This window comes from Panicum virgatum, chromosome 6N (genome assembly GCF_016808335.1).
Source record: "Panicum virgatum strain AP13 chromosome 6N, P.virgatum_v5, whole genome shotgun sequence".
In the NCBI taxonomy this organism is placed as follows: domain Eukaryota; kingdom Viridiplantae; phylum Streptophyta; class Magnoliopsida; order Poales; family Poaceae; genus Panicum; species Panicum virgatum.
In genome coordinates, this window is record NC_053150.1 from 38,822,757 (window position 1) to 38,830,699 (window position 7,943).

At 48.3% G+C, this 7,943-nt stretch overlaps 1 long non-coding RNA gene across 1 annotated transcript; it reads left to right on the forward strand.

Moving 5' to 3' along the window:
- The first annotated feature begins 347 nt into the window (after positions 1-347).
- LOC120678727 lies at positions 348-1,874 on the forward strand. Its single transcript, XR_005676712.1, has 3 exons — positions 348-1,013; positions 1,155-1,660; positions 1,772-1,874. It is a non-coding gene; the product is annotated as an uncharacterized LOC120678727 (long non-coding RNA).
- The last annotated feature ends 6,069 nt before the right edge of the window (positions 1,875-7,943 follow it).

The window sequence follows — 7,943 nt, forward strand, 5'->3', positions numbered from 1 at the left end:
CAGTTATCCACATTTAATATTCCTAATTAGTGATCAAACGTTTGAAGTTACTATAGTGTGTGAAAAATTTTGAGAACTAAACGGGGCATAACTAGAAAGCGTGCTTTGAAACATGATTTTTGACAAACATTCATGGTCTCATAAATATAAATGCTTTAGAACTTTTGCTGTGACCCTGACAGCAAAAGGATGTTTCAGGGAACAAAAATAAGCTACATATGGAAAATACTGTTCACATCGGTGCATAATGGAGCCGACCCTAGTGGTTTATTTATCTGGGTCCACCTCTGGGCCTCTGGGGTGAAGGGAAGATTTCAGTCTACCTGTAGGAAGGAGATCAGAGATGTGTATGAACCAGCCAATTCAACTTGAACATGCATGTACAACGGCGAGCCGATGCCGTCGACTTGTCTCGAACCAAACAAAATACGTCTTCCGTCAGCTGCTTCAACGAAGAGAGAGAGGCGTCGTCGCCTCCTTCGTCGACTGCGGGGGCGCGTGCTCCGATGGAATCGACAGCTCCGAGCGACCGCTGCAGGAGCTGAGGCGAGTCGTCGCCGGCCGCAAGGATCGGATGCGCGGGCGGGAGCGTGCGCTGCGCCTTCGCTCGAGCTCCCGCTGCCGCTTCCTCCGTCGCGTGCCCGAGTGTGTCGCCTCCGCGCCGGATCTAGCCTCTCCGCGGTTGGATCTGCGAGCAAACGGCGTCCTTCCTTCCCGACCACCACGCCCGTCCTCCCGCCGTCACCACCGAGTAGGCCGCGAACCGACGCGACGCCGGTCCTCCCCGCCGGCCATCCTGTCTCCGACCGCCCTCCGAAGTCCGAAGCCAACGCTCGTCCTCAGGAGCAGGAGGCTGCCGGTGGCCGGTGCTGCGCGCTGCAATTCGTGGCCAAGCGCCTGCGCTATACTAGGTACAACAGCCACCTGTGATCGAAGCCGACGCCAGGTTCGTGGCCAGGCTGCCATCAACAACACCAAAGGGGGCTGAAGCCGACGGCCACACATCTTGCAAGGTAACATTTTCCTTCTAGTTTCTTTTCATTGCAATTTGCACTTGTGGTGGCTGTGAACTCCTGGTGATTGTTTGGATTTGCTGTTCTAGTCTGTAGTCGCTCATTATGTATAAATCTTATTTTGCATACAATTGTTTTCAGAGAAGTAGTCTATTTTGACTACATTCAGATAAAGAAAAGGAAGGCTGCACTGTATGTTGCTTTTCATTTTGGAGATGGTAGGTTATCTGAAATCCCAAGCTGCATATCTTATTTGGGAATATTAACATTGAACTAGTGCTCTGAATTTTAGTGTGTCTGGACTCTTAATTTCAGTATATGTGTGCTCTATACTAGTGCTCTGAATTTCAATGTGTTTGGACTCTGAACTAGTGCCTCTGTAATGTATGTTCCTTTCCTGAAAATTGAGGTTAGTTTCCTGAACCAGCTTTTGACTCACTGCATTTCTGAAAATAATTTGGTCACTTGTCAGTTGTATATAACCTGAGTTGCAAGTGATGCTTACTTGTATATTCCAATTCTGCCTAGTCACAATACCTGACTAGCAAGTGTGTCAAATTTTTTTTGCTTGCAGGGCTGATGTCAAAGAAGAAATTTTGTGCTGATAATTGAGGTTAGTATTCTGCTGTTCCCTCTGAATTGAGCTGGTAAGTGCTACTATCTGAATTTGGGACTTGTACTGATTTTGGGACTCACACTTACTGATATTGGTATGCACTTACTAATATTGGTATGCTATGTGCCTATGTTTGTATCAGATCTTCCAATTGCAGTCAAGAGATGAATCAAGGAACATGATCTGCCCATGCTACTTATGAATTTAGATTGATTACGGTTCATTTCTTTGTGATGCAAATGTGTTAGAGTATATTTAGTAGTTTAGATATTGTATCCAGACTGCCATATGTATCCCGGGGAGTCTTGCCTCCCAAGTCATGTACTCTTATATATACCGGCCGAAGCCTCAATGCAATACAACCATCCATCCATTACACCAATTCTATTCCCTTCTACATGGTATCACGAGACTAGGGTTCCTAATCCTAGACCTAGCTTCCGCCGCCGCCGCCACCGCCGCGCCCCCCGGGGAGATCCATCTCCGCCGGGGGCAGCGCCCTTCTAGATGCGCGGCCGGTCCCTCTGACCGCTGTGTTCGTCATCGTCCTCGAGTTTGCAGTGGATCCATCTGATCCCACCGCCTGTCGTCATGTTGTCAAGCTCTAGCAGATCGAAGACCTCATCGCTGTCCCGCCGGTCACACCCCTCCTTCACGCCGCCGGCTGGGCCCTCCCTTCCGCGCAGCCGTCGTGGTGGCGGCTACACTCCTCGCCGCCGATGCAGCGCGCCACCGTGGTGGTGGCCGCACCCTTAGTCGTGGTGGAGGAGGCCTGGACGGGTCCTCTTCGCCGGTGGCCGTCGCTCCGTCCTATCCGCGTCGCTCCACCGTCGCTTTGCCTGATCCGCGCCACCCTGTCGTCCGCCCACGGACCAACGCCGTGTCGCCTTCCCGATCGGTTGCTGTTGTTGTTTTCTTTTTCCCGATCTGTGATCGGGTTTGCGTCCCCATCGCCCACCGCAGTCGACTCGCGCATCATCGACATCGGCTTCGACAACACCGACTTTCTCTTCTCCTTCGACTGTGTTGCCGGCGTGGCCTGCGGCGTAACCGGAACGCCTGCCTGTGCCGCGCCCCCTCGTCTGCACGTCGACCTATGTCGGCTCGTCTTCGCCACCACCGATCGGGAGGCTCCACCTTCGACATCGCCTTCGCCATCGTTGTCTTCGCCTCGCACGCCGTCGGCCTGATCAACTGATCGCGCGAACCACCCTCCTGAGACGTTTGTCGTCTATCGCGCGATGCTTCGCCAAGCAAGAGGGCTGCTGCTGCGTCGCCTCCTCGGGCAGCAGCGTCGCCGCCTATCGTCGTCCTCGCCGTTGCATCTACATGCTGTCGACTCTATCGGTGCGCGTCTTTCGCGCATGGTCTTCGTCAAGCTGTACGAGTTCTTCGCCGTCTTCTTCGAGCACCGCCGCCGCGTCATCCGGATCACTCGGCCTTGTGCTAGAAAGTCTGGATTCCCCTTATCGCTTCGTCTATCACAACCACGTCGCCAGCGTCGCCATCTCGTCCCCGACTACTTCGTCTACTCCAGCAGCAGCAGGCGTTGGCGTCTTCTACCTCGCCTGCGACCGCCATGGAGGCCTTCTCTGTTGGTCCCTCAGCGACGGCGTCTGGTTGTGCATCCTCCCTTGCACGTCCGGTATTGGCAATACCGGTGCGTGCCCATCGTCCCCGATGCGTTCCCGAGCCTAGCAAACTCAGGCATGTGTCGCCCGATGGCCTGACTGCATCGACTTTGGCATCGCTCCCTCTACGACTACCCCGACGCGTCGCCATCTTCGTCTCCGGCGTCTTCCCCATTACGCCACCACCATGGCGCCTCCTCGTGCGCCCGCGGCTTCATGTGCAGCTACCTCGTCTTCGGCAACTTCGACAGCTCTACGTCGACCACAGCTACTCTACGCACGGCATCTTCGACCATGGCTCCTTCAGCTCGGCTATCTCGACATCAGCACAAAGGGCTACCATCCGCATGAGTTTCTCGCCGGTTCTCTCCAGTCGCAGCATCCGCATTGCGCCGACGCTACAACTGCGAGGGGATGTCAGTCCGTCGGTTCCTACCTTCGGCTTCTCCTCCAATCTCACCGTCTGCAGTGCTCCCGCTGTGACTGCGGGGGGATGTTAGAGTATATTTGGTAGTTTAGATATTGTATCCAGACTGCCATATGTATCCCGGGGAGTCTTGCCCCCCAAGTCATGTACTCTTATATATACCGGCCGAAGCCTCAATGCAATACAACCATCCATCCATTACACCAATTATATTCCCTTCTACAAAATGTCTCATCACATGTCATTTTTGTTGGTCGAAATGCAGTCTCCTTTATTACACCTGTTACAGACTGTCAGGTTCAAGTGTCAACTAAAAATTTATTTGTGAAATGGCTGCATGTATTCATGTGGGGTGGCTATTTACATTCAAGTATGGCTATTTACTTGTATGTTTGTTCGTGTGAAATGAAAAGACTAGTACTTGTATGGTTATTATTTGATATATTGTGTATTCTCTCATGTATGCAATACGATGGCTACAAAGATCATATTTGCACTAGATCATCATGATACATGTGTCAAAAAGTGAATTAAATACCTAGTAGACAGCTAAACAGACAACTCGTTGTACAAGCTGTCTGTTTAGCTGTTTGTATATGATAAACAGACAGCAACTGTCTGGACCTTTGAACATGCCCTAATATGGTAGGAAAAGGTATGTAATAAACTCCTACTTCAACACTCCCATCATGGGAATATTCTGTCAAGATCCAGATACAGGTAATAGGAATAGGCATCAGTTGTTTAATTTAATGACATTAACTAGGAGTTGAATTTAATTAATAGATCTGAACTTCGTACTATATTAACAGCACCACAAACTTCAACAAACACTTATTTCACTATTACCGATCAAAAACAATTTTGGACTCTTCATATTAATCCTCACACGACACACTATAAAATGTGTTAAATACTAAATTTCTCATAAAATAGCAATAGTTAAATATTATTTCTATGTTAATTAGAGAAATGTTATAATGATTAAAAAATAAGAGCCGTCCATCTGACAAAATTCTACGATAGTACTTAGGATAAAGTACCTGGTACTTCCAAATATGGGATCAAGTACCAAAAAGTGGGACTGAATGCTAATTTAATTTAATTTTTATAAATACTTTCATAGATCAATGGCTAGAAAAAGGTTTGAGGTAAAAGTACCTAAAAGTAACCGTTGGTACTTTACAATCATTGTAAAAGAGCTCATATAGTTATATTCATTGGATCTTTTAATTCTATAAAAAATTGCACACCTATATCATTGTATACAATGTCCAAAATAACCCAGTTCCTATATAAATTATCCATCTTTGTCACTATAATCTAATGCAACCCTATGTATAATGATCTAAATCAGCCACCTACACCATCATGAAAAATAATTCAAACAATACCATGAATTTGCATTTATGTTCCTCGCATGTCCCATTACTGAGTGCGGATTTACAGCCACACGATCAGTACCATATTATGATGTGTCAGATCTTGAGTTGTTGGATAGGCAATGAAAGGATGAGACTGATCCACGTCACTTCTGCCAAGAGGTTATGTGGATTAATTTCAGCCCTATGTGGTGCCAAATCCAACTGACACTGAGGACGGGCATATGACCCCCATGCTTATTAGTTGCTTCCACAATATTTTCGTTATTTGTTAAAAGTAACCCCTAAATTCACATATATATATCAATTGTTTTTGTCGATGCAAAGAATATCATAAATTCCCACTTCTAAATATAAGTATTTTTCTAGTACAGGAGCATGAATTGCTGGACTAGTCGATCGAGTTTAACACAAACATCTCTAGGTCTATTAGAAACAAATCAATCCAATACATAGTATTGGGATAGATGGCTATTATTATATTTTTTTCACTACGCTCCAAATACTTTGAGTCCTGATTGCTTAGGTTTCAAAATTTGCCCTACGAAACAATGGGCATGCCAAATTTATTTGCCAAAATGTCGGCAAGAATATCAATTAGTTGGGTGCCAAAATGTGATAGTTAAAATTTTGACCATCAGTTGTTTTGACGCCATAAGTGCCAAAATATGGATGAGCTGAACGTTGCCGATTTCAGTCATGCTATTTTTTTTCTTTGAAATTCAACCAAACGAATCTCGAAATTTATGTGGTCGCCCATATTTTAACCGGACACATTTAGCATCCAACCAATCAGCCTCTTTATCCAAACTAGTCCTCCAAGATTTAGATTTGGTTTGGGGGCATTATTCCATATTTGATATTTGGATCAGTAGCGCGACAGGGACCATTCCGCTGAGAATCCACAATGCGGGCATGCACAGGGGTCGGAGTCGGCCGGCCGGGTGCCGGCGGCCGGCGTTGACGATCACGGCCGACCCAAGGGCAGGCAGCCAGAGGAAGCCCCCACCGAGCCGACCGGCCCTGCCGAAAGGCTCGAGGGAGCAAGCTAGGCCACCCGGCAAAGGGCGTTCCCCCCCTCCGGCAGGGCCGACGACTAGCTAGATAGCTAGGCAGAGAGGGGGAAAACGAGGCGACATTGATCACGAACAGCAGAGGGAGGAGGAGGGGCAGCCGCGGAAAAGGCTCCATCTGATCAAGAAACCACGCGTGTTTTGTCCCTCTCTCTCTCTCTCTCTCTCTCTCTCTGTTTCGCGTGGGACAGGAGGGGGTGTGCCGCTTTTGTCGGAGCGCTAGCTCTCGCTCTCCCTCGGCTCGAGAACGACCGAATGATTGTGCCCTTCGATCTGCGGCCGATGCCCGTCCGCGTCGATCAGGACGCGTGCCTCGATCACTCCCGAGTCCCGACCCAGCCCTCTTGCAGGCCGGCGCCGGCGCCGGCGCCTCGGCGTGATCGATCCGGGCGGCTGACCCCCACCGCCACCGGCAGGCCGGGCGCGCGCTAGCTAGCTCTCGATCGCGGGCGCGACCCCCGAGGCGCGCGCGCGCGCGCTTAGATTAGCGGCGGGCGACGTGTGCTGCTATCCTTAGCGCCGCCGGCAGCGGGCTAGCTAACCGGCCGGAGTGCGGAGCGCATGCGCGCGCCAATGGCCGTGGCGCGCGCGCGGTGACGACGCGCACCGGCCGGCCGGGGTGGATGGATGTGGACGCGCGAAAGGGAATCGCATGGCGCGGCCGCGGCCGGACGTGATGATGACGGCGATGGCACCACCGGCACCCATGATATTACCAGTAGGGGCCCGCGTGCTCTTGATATCATCGCCACGCCATCATGACGTTGGCGGGGCGGAGCTCAGCGCTCGGCTTTGGTTGTAGCGGCGCACTCGATCATCGGTCGCCTTGGTGGTGCCTTCTCCCTTGCTCTTTTGCTTCACTCCTCCGGAACAAAAGAGGGAGCCTTTTGCTCGGGAACTGCCTTTCCCATCATCTCCAACCTTTTGCCGCTCGATCTTATTAGCCTATACAAGTAGCAAGCAAACGTCTTGTGTCGAGATAGTTGTTGATGATCGATGGTTGAGAGTCACTACTACAAATACTGCAAATGTAATTTGTAGGAACGTCCTATTTTTTTTAAGAACGGCCCGGTAATCCGCTCCTATGAAAGCATCAGATGGTGTCTGAAAATACATTGGTATTGTGGGTGATAATGTTATCCACCTCTAGAAATAACCATCATTTTCAGGGGCGCGTGTATGCCCCTAAAAATACCATTTCTAGGGGCGGTGACGCCACAATCCACCCTTAAAAATGGTAGCCATCTCTAGGGATGGATGATGACATGGTCCACTTCTAAAAATAATTTTCAAGGACGGTGATGGTATGAGTTTGACCCGCTCCTACAATTGGTACCATGCAAATATATTTATAACTTTTTCATTTGGTTGTGGATGAAGTCAAACTTTATACTAAAATTCTAAAGGTTGAAGAGATATAAAATTATGTACCTTTTTCATTTAAGGTCATTTAATAGTCCAAAAAATTATTATAAGTTTTGATTTTTTTTCCCAAACAACCTCGGATGTAGAGTAGTTCCATATCAAAGTAGTTTTATATATTATTCATTTAAGACTATTTAGAATTATAAGTTCTAACTTATAGTTGTGCCCTACACACGGCTATGACTATATGCTATCTCAAACAACTCAAGTCATACTTTAAGGTTTCCACAATCTTAAGCTTTACCTACATTGAAATATACTTGGTACATTTTTTATGTATGTACAGTTCGTAATAACCATAGTGTAGATGTTTCATTTTTTATTTATTTTGTTATACGTAAAGATTTAAATGAATTTTTAGAGTAAAATAGAAAAA